Source organism: Pleurodeles waltl, chromosome 5 (assembly GCF_031143425.1).
Source record: "Pleurodeles waltl isolate 20211129_DDA chromosome 5, aPleWal1.hap1.20221129, whole genome shotgun sequence".
In the NCBI taxonomy this organism is placed as follows: Eukaryota; Metazoa; Chordata; class Amphibia; order Caudata; family Salamandridae; genus Pleurodeles; species Pleurodeles waltl.
In genome coordinates this window covers 830,247,773-830,266,475 of record NC_090444.1, presented here as the reverse complement: position 1 = coordinate 830,266,475, position 18,703 = coordinate 830,247,773, and positions in this window count along the sequence as shown.

Below are 18,703 nucleotides of genomic sequence, written 5' to 3'. Positions count from 1 at the left end.
ATGGCAGGTGGGAGTGTGGAAGGTGAGTCTGTCGTTGAGGTAGGCCGGACCAGTGTTGTGGAGGGCTTTGTGTGCGTGGGTAAGGAGTTTGAAGGTGATCCTCTTTGTTACGGGTAGCCAGTGTAGGTCTCTGAGGCGGGATGAGATGTGGTCGCGGTGTGGGACGTCGAAGATGAGGCGGGCGGATGCGTTTTGGATTTGTTGCATTTTTGTTTGGAGTTTGGCCGTGGTTCCCGCATAGAGTGCGTTTCCGTAGTCTAATCGGCTGCTGATAAGAGCGTGGGAGACTGTTTTCATGGTTTAGACGGGGATCCATTTGAAGATCTTGTGGAGCATGCGGAGGGTATTGTAGCAGGAAGAGGAGATTGCATTGACCTGCTGAGTCATGCTGAGTCCAGGATGAATCCTAGGTTGCCTGCTTGAGTGGTGGGTGTGGGTGCGGTTCCTAGGGAGGTAGGCCACCAGGAGTCGTTCCAAGCCGAAAGGTTGGTGCCGAAGATGTGGATCTCTGTTTTGTCAGTGTTTAATTTGAGGCGTCTTGATTCCATCCAGTTGGCGATGGCGTGAAGTCCATTGTGGAGGTTGTTTTTTGCAGTTGCAGGGCCTTTCGTGAGGGAGAGGATCAGCTGGGTGTCGTCTGTGTAGGATACTATGTTGATGTGGTGGGTTCGTGCGATGTTGGCGAGTGGGGCTATATAGACGTTGAAGAGTGTTGGACTGAGGGAGGATCCTTGGGGGACGCCACAGATGGTCTTGGAGGCTTCAGACAAAAACGGCGGAAGGCAGACTCTCTGGGTTCTGCCGGAGAGGAATGAAGAGATCCAGTAAAGAGCATTACAGCGGATCCTGGCGTTGTGGAGGCGTGTGCGAAGGGTATGGTGACAAACGGTGTTGAATGCTGGGGAGAGGTCCAGGAGGATGAGTGGTGCGGTTTCACCTTCGTCGAGCATGGTCTTGATGTCATCTGTAGCAGCGATGAGCGCGGTCTCAGTGCTGTGGTTCTTGCGGAATCTGGATTGGGAGGTGTCAAGCGCCTTATTGTCTTCCAGGAAATGAGATAATTGGCCATTCACGATTTTCTTGATGACCTTTGCTGGGAAGGGGAGGAGGGAGATGGGCCAGTAGTTCTTGGGGTCATCTGGGTCCGCCTTGGGTTTCTTCAACAGGGCGTTGACATCTGCGTGTTTCCAGCTCTCCGGGAAGGTGGCTGTCTCGAAGGAGCTGTTGATGTCGCGGAGGTGGGGGGGCGATGATATTGCTGGCTTTATTGAAGATATGGTGTGGGCAGGGGTCCGAGGGGGAGCCGGAGTGGATGGAGGCCATGGTGTTGACGGTGTCTTCATTGTTGACGTGGGTCCAGGCGCATAGGAGGTTGGTGTTGCTTGGTGCGTAGGGGTCATGGGTGTCTGTGGTTGGCAGGTGGGTCTGGGGGTTGAAGCTGTTGTGAATGTTTTCGATCTTTTAATGGAAGTAGGTGGCGAGGGAGTTGCAGAGCTCCTGTGATGGTGAGGGGTCGTTGGAGCAGGGCCTTGAGTTGGAGAGCTCTTTGATGATGCCGAAGAGCTCTTTGCTGTTGTGAGCGTTGGTGTCTATGCGGCTTTTGTAGTAGGTTCTTTTGGTGGAGCAGATCAGCTGGTGATGTTTGCAGATGGCAGTCTTGAGTGCAATGTGGTTGGATTCGGTAGGTTCATGGCACCAGGTTTTCTCAATTCTTCTGCATTCCTGTTTGGAGACTTGTAGATCGGGGGTGAACCATCTCACCCTGGTTGTGTGGTGGATGTCTGAGGGTTGTTTGGGTGGCGCGAGGGTGTTGGCGCAGTCATCTCTCCATTGATGCAGGTTGGTGGCGGCTGTGTTGGGGTCCAGGATCCTAGGAGGTGGGGCCTGGGCGAGGGTCAGAAACAGTGGTAGCTATTGTTATAAGACTCTTGTTGGGCTGTCCTTTGTGTTCTATTTTTCCAGAATGGGTATGTGAAGTACTCATCCCTCCATCATATGAAGCAGTTACACGTGTCACTCATATACTCATCATCAATTCATGGTGGTTTCCTTTCATTATCATTCATGAGAACTGTCTGTTTGTCCCAAACTGGGTCTACCTCCGCCTTCTCAATACCTAAGCCCCTCCCCATAAGAAGGGTTGTTTCCTCTCTCTGAGCTCGGTAAGGCCCCTCCTGGCAGGCACCAACTCCAGTCTGATAAGTTTACTGGTACCCTTTTTTCTTTGTATGTTGTAGCATCAACATTGGTATGGCAAAGTAATTTATGCCTGCCATATAGAGAGTCCCCCGCCCGCCAAACTTAGAGTTGTTGTGCAAGCCCTGCAGACAACTCTAAACATTGTCACGAACCTCCACAATGAAGGTTCCTGCCGTAGTTATAAAAGTTTGACAGACGTTTCAGTCAAATATGACAGCCACCGGATATTTTACTTATTCCAAAAACAACTCCTACCTTGGAAATGTTTTTTTTGAAGAAAGTAAAACTAATGGCTCCCTCATTCTTGGTGTGGGGGTCATTATTTTCTTTTACTGTCCTTCACTGCCAGGTTCTACCTGGCATTGAGGAATAGCAGAAAAAAAACATATAACGCCGTCTAATCTAGAGCAGGCGGATGGTGTTTTAAGTAACCATCTGAGGGCTCATACTCCATCAGGTCGTTGGAGAAGTATGTCAGAGATGGAGCTGCAGTAGGTTTTGTTGCTGATATACTTAAAGTCCACCCAACAATAAATCAAGCTGGAGGACCTTCTGTTTGGTAGAGCTGGCTCTCTGTTGCAATGGGCTCAGTAAATCACCTTCTGGCCAGCACCAACTTGAGTCTGATAAGTTTACTGATAACCTTTTTTTGTTTGTACGTTGTAGCATCAACATGCATACCACTGGTTTCAGGAGGTCTTCTCTAGAGGTAACCCCATACACGACATCAGTCACTTCACCGCAATATTTCATTATGTTAACACCGGCCCAAGTTGTATAGGAGAAACCTGCTTTGCTCTGTACAAATCATCGGAAGAAAGCTCTGATGTTAATGAACTGTTTATTTAACTTCTTCGGGTGTGGTTTGTCTTATGAAGAAATTTAAATTGTATCAGTTCTATCCACCCATTTCTGGATAATATGGGTCCTTGTGTCGGGCACCACTCTTCCTCGCTAATATCCCTGCCTATGTCAGTCCAACAACTTCTCCGTAGCCCAGGCAAGGGTAATTTCAGACTTCCTAGTAATGCTCTATGAAGCTGTGTTATGGGCTTTCTTCCAAAACCCAATGATAATATTCACTCAGTGTGGTATGCATGAGTGATTCCCTATCTTTTCCCCATGTTTTATGGATCCCAGCCATTGTCTTCCCATATGTAAGCAACTGGCCTAATGGTAAGCTGGTTTCATTTATCAGTTCCAAAAAGGTCCTGCAAGTTCCTACTATACAAATACTTCAAATGTGTGAACTCACACCTCAGCCCAGATTGTCAGTGTGCATTTCAAATCAGTATGCTGTAAACTAGGTAGTCATTGGATTGGGAAATTCAGGGCCATATGTTATTTTGGTCGACGTCTGTGCCTAATATCTATCCCAATTCCATTTAGCAACCCTTACAAAACGGGATAGTTTATTTTTGGATTGTTTAGTCTAAATAAAAGCGCAGTCATTGCGCACCTCTCCAAGTTTGGCAGGATATAATCCCTTTCAACTGCTGTTGATATTGTAAAATATTATAGTACCTATGGGTACCTTAGCCAATGGTTGTGTAAACAGCAGTGTAATCCATCTCATTATGGTATCCCAGAATTTAGCTTTCCCAGTAAAGCTGAAATATACCTAATATAACTCCAGCTAATGTATTTGTATGCATTTTAGCTATTGTTAATATGGCCACATTTAGGAACACTCCTATGGTGGCCTCAAGTGAAGTGCTACCTAGAGACAAACCCGTTCTTCTCAGGGTGAATGATTGAAAAAAATTGAATTAATCTGTTCGCTATGTTCTTGCTGAAATTTTTAAAGTCAGTGTTCTATTTTGACAGGGGTCTCTAGGACATTCTAGTCAAAGAATCTATCCCAGTTTTAAGAAGGGAAACAATTAGAGCTTCCCTAGTTAAGCATGGCAATATCCCCACCTCCATCTACAGCGGTTGTGTATTTCTGCCAGTCTAGGAGCTAAAGGGTCCACGTATGCCTCTATAACAGTTATTGGTAGCCCACCAGCACCTGGGGTCTTACATTTGACCACATCGAATATCATCTTTCTAATGTTTTGAGCTGTTAGTGGAGCCTCTTTTTCATCCACCTGGACACATAGATGGCAGAGCTGGAAGCATATATATGGATAGAAGAACTGGAGCTATAGATTAATTCTCACCTTTTTGATGTATCATTCTAGCACCATATCTAGTGCATTTAATTTCTCTTTGTTTGTTCTTCAGCTTGTTGTACACTTAAGTAGCAGACCTGTCGCAAATACTGGTGTTGTGAGGCCTAATAGAATCTGGCTTAATGAGCCAAGTTAACAATCTCCTAGCCCTATTGTAATCCAAGCAACAGCCATTAAAAAAAATGTGTGTTGTTCCCTTTGTTGTTTGAGCTCATCCTTGATAGAAGAGCACTACCAGTCATCTGCTCCAAGTGGTTAAGACAGTCTTCTAGGACTATCATTTCTTTCCATTTCTTTCCTAATGCCCTATGAATTTCGAATACAATGGGCTCTTGTAGTTACTTCAAAAGCTTCCCACTCTGTGATGCAGACCCGCTATTTTCAGAGAAATAGAAACTTATTTTGTCCCCTATAGTGCCTCTGAAAGCTAGATCTTCCATTGCTTGTACTTTTAATTACCTTGTAGAGATTGTCATTCTAGGTCTGCCCCATGTCATTCCTAGCTGCAAGGGATTATGGTCCAAAATGGTTCTGCTAATATATTCGATTAGTACAACAGATGCATGCAGATGTGTTGTGCAGAAAATGTAATCTAGACACATATTTGGGTCATGTATTAGACCATACAAGGTAATCTTTCAGTGATTTTTGGTTTCACAGCCAACAGGCATATACAAGATCAAAATGAAATCCCCTTCTTGTAAAGACTGTAACATCTGCACAACAGGAGAAAACAATAGGGATTGATAGGATCTTTCCAGGTTTTATGACATTCACCGTTGTAATCCCCTGAGAGTCATCAAAATGTATGAACATTTGGCCATAAAGGAAGATAAGAATGCCTAGAATCTAGTTTGGTTGGTGTTTGGTGCCGATTAGGTAACCCAATCACATGTCTCCCCTGCCCAGCATGCCTTGCTTTATGACATAGTGCCCACCTCCATGAAATGTACTCCTGATCCCACTCAGATAAGTGCACCCCTGGCATGAGCAGAAAATGCTGCAACAAATACTTGACCTCGCAATCTCCTCTGCAGCCTAATGTCCTCATCTCATATGAGGAATGTTTCTCGCAGGAAGGCATTTTGAACTTTACGATCTTTTAGGAATTCATGAATTTAATATTGACTTTTAGCATTGTTCTAGCCAAGAACATTCTAATGTAGAAACCTATATGCTGGAGACTGAGGCCCATATTTATACTTTTTTAGCGCCGCTTTTTTGACGCAAAAGTGGAGCAAGCTTACAAAATGCAATCGTATTTTGTAAGTTTGCGCCGCTTTTGCGTAAAAAAATGACGCACATGCGGCGCCAAAAAAGTATAAATATGGGCCTGAGTGTCTGCAGTGTATTATGAGGCTGGTGCCCTGAATGAACAACAATGTCAGACACCATACCTTCAGCCCCTGCACATTCACCTCCAACTCCGTCTGACGCCGCATCACAGCTATACAATAACCCGTCAGAGCAATCAATAACCCACTTAAAGAAATTACCAGCTCACCTTTCCCAGGATTGCAAGACAACATCCTCCTTCCAATAACAATTAGTAATACACTATTCAAACACATATGACTGGGGTGGCAGTGCATTGTAGCTGAAGTCATGTACCCGTCCACCACCATTTAGAAAAACAGATCATAGATTACTGATTCAGTGAACAAATACTAAATAAGTAAAACAGATTGAAGGATACCACTATCAAACCATAATCTGTCAACATGTGCCATCACTGTGCCTTCATCTTCTTGTGAATCAAATAGGTGTCCAGCAATCTAAGTTTGAATCTGCATAGGTCACTGTCCCCATCACTACTATTGCTGTTTCTTTTTTCCTGTGAGCCTTCGCCAGCAACATTTTTTTATCACAGTTGGCTTCTCAGACTTCCCTGCTTTCTGCTTTTGAGACAGTTTGGATCATTGTTTGGATTTTTCATGGTGCTTGATCAGTGTGCCATCCAGTCTCGGAATTTCTCTGAATGTTTGCAAAACTGGTTTTCTGTCACTACATTTTGTTTTGCCAGGAATATTACCATATAGCTTAAATCCATTTCTTGGAGCTTGCATTTATTAGCCATAAAGGATGCCATTCCTATTGCACCGCTGCACCGTAATCAGGAAACTTTATAACTTTATTTTCAGTGGTGAAATGACCCGCCATTCTCGCTCTCTGCAAGATGACACCCATTTCTCAGAAATGTATCTGGGTCACCACAGTTCTTGGGAGAGTATGCAATGGTGGTGGTCATGCTGGAACTCTGTGTGCTCTCTTCACTGCATAGAAGTTTTAAAAAACATTTAGGGTGAAACCTTTTGGACCAACTATTTCTCTATTAACCTGACCATGTTCACATCACCCATGTTTTCAGGCACGACGACTACATGTATGTTGCTGTGTCTTTTTTTTTTGGCCCTCATAATCCTCCACTCTGTATTGCAGAACTCCAACCCATCCTGTTAAGTCCTTTACATGTTTCTGCAGAGTTCCTGGGGTTGGCTACAGTATAATCATTAGGGATTTTATTTGTTTGAACCCTTTCTGACAATTGCATATGATCCTCCCTTAGTAGGTTCAAATTCACTAGCACGTAATCAGTTTTTCACTGCTTCTTTAGAAGCTGCTAGACCCTCAAGTGACCTATCCACTTTGTCACGTGGTGGATCTAGGCTATTACTACTTTTACAAGAATATCACCAGGTTTATCTCCTCTTTGGGTGGTGTTGGATCCTGGGTTAGATTCATTCTCTGACACTTGGTTCTTAATTGACTTGGGCTACACCATGTTGTCATTGATTGTCCAATGTCTGAATTATCAGAGCTATTGGGCTTAGTTTTCTAGGAAGGCTGACTCCAAGTGCTGAAGTGCTTATGTACTTTTGTGTTTGCCTCTTCCACAATATGTAATTGATTGGATTCTCTTTTGGCATTACTTTTATAGTCCTTCATAGCACAGTACTCAATAAATAGGTGTCCATGTGAGCTGTGGAGCATTATTGTTTCTTCGTAACAAAATGCTCTGCCCACCTATCTGGGCTACACTTTCTGCTGGGTCAATAGGTGCGTGGGGAGGAGAAAAATAAAAGACGATACACTCACTTCTACAGTAGGCATGTCACCACCTTACCACTGGCCTTTTGAAACAATTTCTCCATCTCTTTTCTGACTGCTCACTCTGGTGAATATCCTGGATGATACTGATGGCTTCCACTCTGATCTTACCAGCCGTGTCATCCTTCGGAAACTATCCCTCAGTGGGTGTTTCATGCAACTGTATGCCAATTTCTCTCCATCCAGTGCACCAATATTATAAGGTGAGGTGGACATGCCTCGTCTGTTGTATTCAGCCTTGTTGGCCTTCAGCACCAACAGCCCCATTGTCCTCTGCATTGGATCTGCTTCCCCAGATCGCTCCACTGCTACCCACCATAGACGTGGCCCTATGTGCACATTGTCTCCTTGGAGGTCAGAGCCCTCAAATGTGAAGGCCCTCGCTGCCTTTACCTTGCCTGACTCGTCGGTCGGGTGTGACTACCCCTGGGCACTTAGGATGTTGCAGGCATCATACTACAGTACTGCTACAACTGCTGTTTGTCACAGGGCCAACTCCTCCAGGTTGTTCTGCCTCAAGTTAAGGCAGCTGGCATCTTGGGTGTGGGGTGCCATCTTGTGGTTTTGTGGGACCAGTCACCAACTACACACTGGTGTGTTTTGTTGTTGCACAATATTGGTAAATCACGCATTTTTGCAACAGTCTTAATTGTTGAATTTGTGCCTAGAATTAGACAGCACAAGTTTTCATTTGGATGACTGACATGGAGCTCCCTAAAAGACGTCTACACCATGTTTAACTCACCGCACCCCTGTGTGTTGTGCTTAAGTACATATAATTGAGATAGTTCAGCCTGAAGGGTCCTCTGGTATGTATGAGTGATGTCTCCCATTTTCTGTGTGCTCTGTCAGCTGCCTTACTCCCTTCATCAGTAACTATGAACAATATATTGTGTGTCTGGTTTGTAAATCACATATCTGTCCTTTGTGTCCACCTTTCCTGGGCCAAGGCAATTGTAGCAGACCATCTTGTGGACTGAAGGGTGAGACTACTGAACAAAGTCCTGATTCCAATGGTATGGTCTCAATTGAATTTAGGAAGGCTACAACCCCTTCCAAATATAACCAAGATTTTGATATTTTTTTTTATTTGTTTGTGAATAAGTAAATTAGTTCCTCATTTGTGTATTTGTTTAATGAATGCTTGTTTCTGTATTTTTGTACATTGTTTTTATGTTCAAATAATCTAAAATGCTTAGGCCAGGGTCCTCTTCCGTCAGTGATTACTCCCGGGGGTTGGGGACAGTGTTGGGAGGGGATTCTAATAACTATTTAGTGGGAGTCTACAGGTTCCAGTAATGGTTAAGTGGGGGTCCACAAACGTCAAAAGGTTAAGAACCACAGTTCTAGACTACATATAATCTGCCAAAAATAGCGCCTTCTAAATATTATTTATTGAAATACATCCCTATTGGAGTTCATATAAATATGTCCCAGTGGGACAATCATTTTGTAAACGATACTTACGACGCCTTATTTTTTCAAAGATACTCTGACATACAACCAGTTCTGTCCACTTGTACTCAGTCCTCACTCAGCTCACCCAGGTTACCCTTAGTGGGGAGGGTTGGCTATTGTTTTGCCCACACTTTATTATAATTAAGTATCAGAGTAATCCTCCTTATAGCTTGCTGTCAGAAAGCTGCACACTACCCTGTTACAGAACTGCACATTGCAACACACCAAGGGGGTCATTCTGACCTCGGCGGTAAAAGGCGCTTACCGCCGGTCAGAAGACCGCCATAACACCGCCGCGGCCGCGGTAAACCGCCACGGTCATTCTGACCCGCAACTTGCAAACCGCCAAAAACCCGACATCCACAAAAGTCCGCCACACCAAAGGTCAGCAAAAAAATGGCGATGACCAAACCTCCACCGTCACGCCAACAGAAATACGCCCACACTATCACGACACACGAATCCACGCGGCGGTCTTTCAAACGCGGTATTCCATTGGCGGTACACACCGCCGCGGTCAAAATACACACACACATAGAAAACTCAGCCACATTGGTCATTTTGAAACACACACACCTGATACACATACTAACACCACTCCCACACACCCAACACAATGTAAAACACACACCCACATCACCCACAAACCCCTACGACCCGAAATTATTGACGAAGGCTAGAGAGAGAGCACAGAATAGACAATCCCACAACACAGAGGCACACAACACCATCACCCACACAGAATCCACGCACCAAACACCACACACCACCACACGCACCACACTCATCACCACCCCACACCTCATCCACACCACCCCATGGCACCCCAAAGACACCCCAGGTTCACAGACGCAGAACTCAGGGTCATGGTGGAGGAAATAGTCCGTGTAGAGCCCCAGCTCTTCGGGGCACAGGTGCAGCACACCACAATTGCCAGGAAGATGGAGCTATGGCAAAGGATAGTGGACAGGGTCAACGCGGTGGGACAGCATCCACGCAATCGGGATGACATAAGGAAGCGCTGGAACGACCTACGGGGGAAGGTGCGTTCCATGGTATCAAGGCACAACATTGCGGTGCAGAAGACTGACGGCGGAACCCCACCTCCTCCCCCAGAATTTACAGCATGGGAGGAGGAAGTCTTGCACATCCTGCATCCTGAGGGCCTCGCAGGAGTAGGCGGAGGAATGGACTCTGGTAAGTCAAATCTTCACTACTGCTTCCCACCCCCACCCCACCTGCATGCCAGCACATACCCCCACCCCATCACACCAACTCCTTGCAAATGGCTCACCATCACAACCCACCCATCCCAACACCAAGCCCTGCATGCGACCACAAAGCATAGACACCCATCACCATAGCATGCCCACTGCACACACACATCACCCCCACAAGCCACCCTCACAAAAGCCCCCACAAGGGAATGCCTGCACTTGGGTACACGGACACCCACCCATCACACGAAATGCCACACACAGAAGCAATAACCATACCTTTTTACCCCTGCAGGACCCGAACGCCACCACACCGCCACGGAGGGTACAGAGATGTCCATCCCACCCCCAGAAGAGGCCCCCAGCGATGACAGCAGCTCTGTCTCCCTGGACCCAGATGACCAGCCCGGCCCATCGGGGACCTCTGGACAGTTGGTTCCCCACAGACAGCCACAGGCTACACCAGACCCAACCCCCTCTGGGAACACCAGCACATCTCCCACCCAGCGGGCCCATGCCTCTGTCTCCAGGACACGTCAATCAGCGGTGTGTCCACCACTACAGGGCACCCAGGTTGACCCACCACCCCAACAACAACAGGGACCTGGGGGCAGTGGTAGTGGGCACACCGTCCAGGGGACAGAGGCCCAGGAATACAGGGGAACTGGGAGGGCTGCTGTGCGACAGGGGGGGGACAGGCCCAGGGAACCGACTCTCCAAGAGGCCCTCTCCTCCATCATGGGAGCTTACCACCACTCCCAGGAGACGATGGCAACGGTACTGGCCAGGTTCCAGGAGATCCAGGCACTGCAGGAGGAACGGTACATGGGGTTCAGAGAGGAACTGAGGAACATCGGTTCCGCAATGGGGACCATCGTCGTGGCCCTTAACCAGATAGTCACCACATTGCGGGACCATGTGGCACCCCAAAGGGCCCCTGTCACTAGCCCAGGCCAGGAACAGCCTACCACCTCCGCTGGCGCTAGTGGACAGGAGGCCCCCACACAACGACAGGCCACCAGAACCCCACCTCCTGCAGAAGAAGAACCACCCCGCAAGCGGAACCTGAGATCTCACAAGAAGACAGAGTAGGATTGCAAGACCCCCGCCAGCATAAGATACCCCCTGATGTCATCCCACTGTCCCACATTGTCACCCTGTCCAACCTTTAACTGCCCCTGCTCCATCCTTCCACAGGCATATGGACAATGCACCTGTGAGAGTGAGAACTGGACTCTGCCATGGACATTACTCCACCCCCACCCATCACCGTTTTACAATCATGTACCTATATGTAGCACTTAAAATAAATCACTTATTGCACTTAAAATAACAGGAGTCTGCTTGTATTCTTAACAAATGTATTACACATAACAGTGCAATAATGTCCAGTTACTTTGTGATGACAACATACCAATTTCAATAAGCTTTAGTCCATGGGCAAACAAAGCAGAAGTCACGCAGTGGGTCATACAGCTCCGAAAAGGGAAGGGAAAGTCACAAATCAGTTAACAGGAACTGGGGGGAAACACAGACAATAGAGACGCATGAGGCCTTAAGTAAATGTAAAATGGCGTGGGTGATTCTTACCTGTGTGCTACTGAAAATATTGTTGTATGACTGTATCCCTGTTGTCCGTGTCGTCCCCGTCGTCTTCCTCCTCTTCACTCTCCACAGGCTCCACAGCTGCTACAACACCACCATCTGGACCATCCTCCGTCAGAAAAGGCACCTGGCGTCGCAAAGCAAGATTGTGAAGCATACAGCAGGCCACGATGATATGGCACACCTTCTTTGGTGAGTACATTAGGGATCCCCCTGTCATATGCAGGCACCTAAACCTGGCCTTCAGGACCCCGAAGGTCCTTTCTATGATCCTCCTAGTTCGCCCATGGGCCTCATTGTACCGTTCCTCTGCCCTGGTCCGGGGATTCCTCACTGGGGTCAGTAGCCACGACAGGTTGGGGTAACCAGAGTCACCAATTAGCCACACACGGTGTCCCTGTAGCTGTTCCATCACATAAGGGATGCTGCTATTTCGCATGACATACACGTCATGCACTGACCCAGGGAACTTGGCATTTACATGGGCGATGTACTGGTCAGCCAAACAGACCACCTGGACATTCATCGAATGATAACTTTTTCTGTTTCTGTACACCTGCTCACTTTCTTTGGGGGGAACCAAAGCCACATGGGTCCCATTAATGGCACCAATGATGTTGGGGATATGTCCAAGGGCATAGAAATCACCCTTCACTGTAGCCAAATCACCCACCTCAGGGAAAATAATGTAGCTCCGCATGTATTTCATCAGGGCAGACAACACTCTGGACAAAACCTTAGAAAACATAGGCTGAGACATCCCAGATGATATGGCCACTGTTGTCTGAAAAGACCCACTTGCCAAAAAATGGAGTACTGACAGAACCTGCACCAGAGGGGGAATCCCTGTGGGTTGGCGGATGGGGGACATCAGGTCTGGCTCCAGCTGGGCACATAGTTCATGTATAGTTGCTCTGTCAAGCCTGTATGTAAGTATGATATGTCGTTCTTCCATTGTCGACAGGTCCACCAGCGGTCAGTACACGGGAGGATTCATCCTTCTCCTCGCAAGTCCCAGGTGACGGTGCCTAGGAAGGACAACATGGAGCACAGAGTCAAGCAACCCACAGGTTTGTTCACACAGCTTGCACAGTACACGAATCGCTATGCATTGAAAGGCTTGTATGAGTGGCAATGCAAGGCCTAGGCCTGTGTGACGCAGTAGAAATTATGCCATGTGGGCCCTTGAAATGGCGGCTGCCTGACCTGTGAAGTGTAACAGTGGGATGTGAGGTCAATGCGCTGGCGTGGCACACCGTGGCGGTAGGCGGTAGAAGACCGCGGTGCTAAGCTGCATTGGTTAACATTGCACCCTATGGGTTTCAGTAGCCAATGAGGATGGGCGCCTGCGGTCGCGGTACGCACCGCCGCGGGCGTGACCGCCATTTTCTATCTGATTAATCACTCGAGACCTGATCATCCACAGGAGAGGACCGATACTGCAAGTGCTGCTGTGACCTCGGTCTGGGAGATACAATGGCTGCTGCGACTGGGGAAAGGGCCCCAGCCTTCACCTCTGAAGAATTGGAGAAACTTGTTGATGGGGTCCTCCCCCAGTATGCGCTACTCTACGGTCCTCCAGACCAACAGGTTAGTACACAGGGTGCACGTTGAATGGGCTATGCCTGTGTTGAGTGGGGTGTATGTAAGATGGTGGGGAGGGGAGCGAATGAGGAGTGCAACGCACGAAAGATGAGAGCATGTGCCACATGGCAAGGTTGGGGATGGGGGGGCCACTCACATTGACCAGGCAGAAAAGTGATGAGATTTCCTTTACCACCCTGTACATGTCACATAGGTCAGCGCCCATCAGAAGATCGACATTTGGCGTGCCATCGCCAAGGACGTCTGGGCCCTGGGGGTCCACAACAGACGGGGCACCCACTGCCGAAAGAGGTGGGAGGACATCCGCCGCAGGACCAGAAAGACCGCCTAGTCTCTGCTGGGGATGGCCTCCCAACGTAGGAGGGGTGCCAGCCGCCAATTGACCCCCCTGATGTCCCGGATCCTGGCGGTGGCCTACCCCGATTTGGATGGGCGCGTGAGGACATCACAGCAGACACAAGGGGGTGAGTATCAGCACATTCTGCTATCTTTGTGCGCAGTGAAGGTGTCTGGGTGGGGGAGGAGGGCTGTGGCTATCTCTACGCCAGAGCGCATTCTGTAGGCTAGGCCCCTCCGTTAGGCATGGCCCTGTGCCCCCGCCCCCCACCTCTGTAGGGTGCCAAGTACAGCTATCCATGGTCCGGCCTCACCCATGTGTGCATTTGTCGTCCATAGACCTGTAGGCCTAGTCACAATAACTGAGTAGTGTACCCCGATTGCGCGGCCTAGTGCAGGGGGCTTCTGTGTCTGTCCTCTCCGACAACGGTGTTGCCAATGCATGCACTCAACCTGTCTTCATTTCTCCCCCCCCCCCAATTTCTTTGTCTTCCTGTTCATGTGTGCATTAGCATCATCAGGCGCAGGAGAAGTGGCATCGGCGCACGAGGGAGCTGCATCTCACATGGCCCCGGAGGGCCATGCAACAGACTCCAAGTACACCAGTGAGATGGAGGGCGAGTGGAGCTCCACAACGGGGACCCGTGGAGACGTCAGCGACACCGACACGTCCTCGGAAGGGAGCTCCCTTGCGGTGGCGGCAACATCCGTGCCCACCGCCACAACAGGTACAGCCGCCACACAGCGCACTAGCCCCGCCCTCCCAGCAGCCCCTCAGCCTTCGCTCCGTGCCCGCTCGCCCAGGAAGGCGGGCATCTCCTTCGCCTCAGGCACCTCAGGCCCTGCCCCAGTTACCCCTGCTGCCCTCAGTGAGGAGGTCATTGACCTCCTCAGGACCATCATTGTTGGGCAGTCTACCCTTTTGAATGCCATCCAGGGTGTAGAAAGGGAGGTGCATCGGAGCAATGCATACCTGGAGGGCATTCATTCGAGTCAGGCTGCCCATCAGCGATCGTTCAATGCTCTGGCCTCAGCACTGACGGCAGCCATTGTCCCTGTCTCCAGCCTCCCTCTTCTGACTCCCTCCACCCAGTCCCAGTCTCCTGTTTCTCTGCCTATCCCATCCACACCATCAGACCAGCCTGCACACACCTCTACACCCAAGGGCAGCTCATCCAGACATAAGCACCACAGATCCCACAAGCATTCACCCAAGCAACATCCAGATGCAGACATGCCAACAGTCACTACCACCTCTGTGTCCCCCACCTCCTCATCTCCCTCCTCCCTCCCTGTGACGTCTCCACTCACACCTGCATGCACACCACCATCAGCCAGTACTTCCATCACCAGCACACCCTCCATTACAGTCCGCACACGTGCAGTCACCACCCCCACTGCCATTTACACGTCCCCTGAGTCCTCTCCCAGTGTGTCTGTCACCCCTTCTTCCAAACCACACAAACGCAGGCAGCCACCCACCCAACAGCCATCCACCTCACGACAGCCTCCGTCACAAGCACCTGCACCCAAAGACAGCACACTTGACTCTCCTACAACCACATCCTCTTCCTCCACTCCCATACCCACTACACCTACCCGTCCCTGTCCTTCCAAAGTGCTTTTCCTTTCCAACCTTGGCCTCGTTCCAACCACTGACCCACCCCCTCCATCTGGTAAGAGTCAAAAAAACACCTCAGCCACCACCAGCCCTGCATCTACTAGGACCATAGTGCAGGGCTATTGGAGTCCACCAGCTCCTAGGGCAGGAACATCGGCCAGCAGCAAGGGGACAGCCAGCCCACCCCCTGGGAAGAGGACAAAAAAAACTAAGGGCCGGCGCGACAAGCCTGAGACGGCTGCCACCAAGGACAGTAGCCTTGCCCCGTCACCTGCCACATCATCAAAGGGAGGCAAGGGCCACAGAGCTTCAGCGAAGGAGGGCAAGGGCAGCAGGGCGGAGAAGTCAGGCAGCAGGCGAGCTGCCCAGGAGGGCCCCACCAGCCCCATTCCGGTTGTGACGGACGACACCCACGGGCCCAGGATTCCTTCACAGGAGGGTCCCGCGACCGCAAGGTCGGATGGCGACTGAGCGGGAAGTCTTGGCCAGGTCTGGCTCCCTAGAAACACAGGACAAGCACCGCTGAACAGGGCCCCGCCGTGAGAAGCACCGCTGAACAGGGCCCCGCCGTGACAAGAACCGCTGAACAGGGCCCCGCCGTGAGAAGCACCGCTGAACAGGGGCCCGCCGTGACAAGAACCGCTGAACAGGGCCCGCCGTGAGAAGCACCGCTGAACAGGGCCTCGCCGTGAGAAGCACCGCTGAACAGGGGCCCGCCGTGAGAAGCACCGCTGAACAGGGGCCCGCCGTGACAAGAACCGCTGAACAGGGCCCCGCCGTGAGAAGCACCGCTGAACAGGGCCCCGCCGTGAGAAGCACCGCTGAACAGGGGCCCGCTGTGACAAGAACCGCTGAACAGGGCCCCGCCGTGAGAAGCACCGCTGAACAGGGCCCCGCCGTGACAAGAACCGCTGAACAGGGCCCCGCCGTGAGAAGCACCGCTGAACAGAGCCCCGCCGTGAGAAGCACCGCTGAACAGGGGCCCGCCGTGAGAAGCACCGCTGAACAGGGCCCCGCCGTGACAAGAACCGCTGAACAGGGCCCCGCCGTGAGAAGCACCGCTGAACAGGGCCCCGCCGTGACAAGAACCGCTGAACAGGGCCCCGCCGTGAGAAGAACCGCTGAACAGGGCCCCGCCGTGAGAAGCACCGCTGAACAGGGGCCCGCCATGACAAGAACCGCTCCGCTGTGCCCTTCCTGTCAAGCACCGCTCCGCTGGGCCCTTCCTGTCAAGCACCGCTCCGCTGGCCACCGTCGTCTCAAGCACCGCTCCGCTGGGCCCTTCCTGTCAAGCACCGCTCTGCTGGGCCCTTCCTGTCAAGCACCGATCCGCTGGGCCCTTCCTGTCAAGCACCGCTAAGCTGGCCACCGCCGTCTCAAGCACCACTCCGCTGGGCCCTTCCTGTCAAGCACCGCTCCGCTGGGCCCTTCCTGTCAAGCACCGCTCCGCTGGGCCCTTCATCTCAAGCACCGCTCCGCTGGGCCCTTCCTGTCAAGCACCGCTCCGCTGGGCAACGCCGTCTCAAGCACCGCTGGCCCATTGACAGTGCCGGTTCTGTGTCGAGCAGGGCTTCACGAAGCACTCTGGGCACCATGCCTCCTCCATTAACAGTGGAGTCGGTAATCCATCTGATGGACTGTGGCTTGCCACTTCCCAGGATGGAACAGTGGGCAAGCCACCCACTGTAGAGACTTGTGAGACTGTGGCTTTGCACTCCCCAGGATGGGACAGTGGGCATGGAGGCCCCTCGTGGATCTGGCGTCGTGGACTCATGTGGCTGAGGTGCCCCCCGTTCCCTTCCCCCTGAGGTGCCTGTAGTTTTATCATCTGATGCCCCATAGTGTTCTCTCCAATGGTATCTGGTTTCCTGTGTGGGCTTTGCCCATGTGTTTGTGCACATTGGCCCACGGACTATGGAACTTTGACAGAATGGGCAGGACTTATTGCCTATGTATATATTTTTAACTATGTTCATTCCTTATTTTGTATCTTTCATTTTGCATATTTCCCATAACTTCAATGGAGCTATATTATACATATATTTTAAAGATCATTTTAATTGTGTCTTTGCATTATTCCGGTGGATTTGGGGGGTGTCACTCTGACTTGTTGCTCTGCATTGGGGTGTAGGTATTTGGGGTGGGGGGTGGGTGTATGGCGTATGTGTGTTCCCGTAAGCTTTCCTCCTCCCCCCTCCCCTGTATCGTAGGTGCAGTACTCACCGTTGTCGTCTGCGCCAGCGTTCGTACTCCTGGTAGATGAGCAGGTAGACAATAGCTGGTAGGATGTTTAATTCGGGTTCCATGCTGTCCTCCTTCCTCGTGGAGTGTGTAGAGGTGAGCGTTTTCCCGTTCGTAGTCTGTTTCCGCCGTGTTTTTATCGGCGGGGCTCCCGCCCCGGAAAAGGTGGCAGATTGGTGAGTTGTGATAGGGTGGGCGGTACATTGTCTGCCGCCTGCCTGTTGGCGGTGACCGCCGCGCTGTTTGTCTGTCCCACCGTGGCGGTCGGAGTGTTAAAGTGGCGGCCTGTGTTGGCGGTTCCCGCCAGGGTCAGAATTCAATTTTTTTGACCGCCTGCCTGTTGGCGGGTTGGCCGCCGCTTTATCACCGACCGCCAGGGTTGGAATGACCCCCCAAGTGTCTTATCCAGGTGACTGGTTGACACCTGTTCGGTATAAGTCAATAAGGACGCTCAATGAAGGACCACACGCCAATTATAAATACAATTTAGCTTTACTAGAATTGCAGGTAAAATGTAGGCATTTAGCACATTAACAATAGTAGAATAAGAATACCAATGAAAAGCATCTATTTATATATATAAGCAAATAATTCATTGACAGATATGTTTTGATTAACTGTATACTAAAATGCATTGCACTACGATATTCAGGAAGCAGAATATAAATGAGTTGAATACTTCAGATAAGCTTTGATTTACTGCACACCAAAATACATGTTTCAATTACTGCAGCAGGCTCTCACTACGATGTTCAGGAGGCAAAATATAAACAAACTGAATACTTCATTTAAGCTTTGATTTACTGCACACCAAAATGCATGTTTCAATTACTGCAGCAGGCTCTCACTAGGATGTTCAGGAGGCAAAATATAAACAAACTGAATACTTCATTTAACCGCTTAGGTGCGGGCGTCGGCCACTGGCCGACGCCCACACACCCTCCCTGGTGCGGGTCACGACCAGTGGCCGACACCAGGAAGGGCATTAATAAATCCTCGGGTGCGTCGCACCCAAGGATTTTTTTTTTATTTTTTTTCCCCCCCCCGGGAGACACGGAAGCTACCGTGTCTCCCCCCGCCCCCCACCCGCCCCTTTGTGACGTCAGCGCGCCGCGAGGCGCGCTGACGTTGCAAAGGTG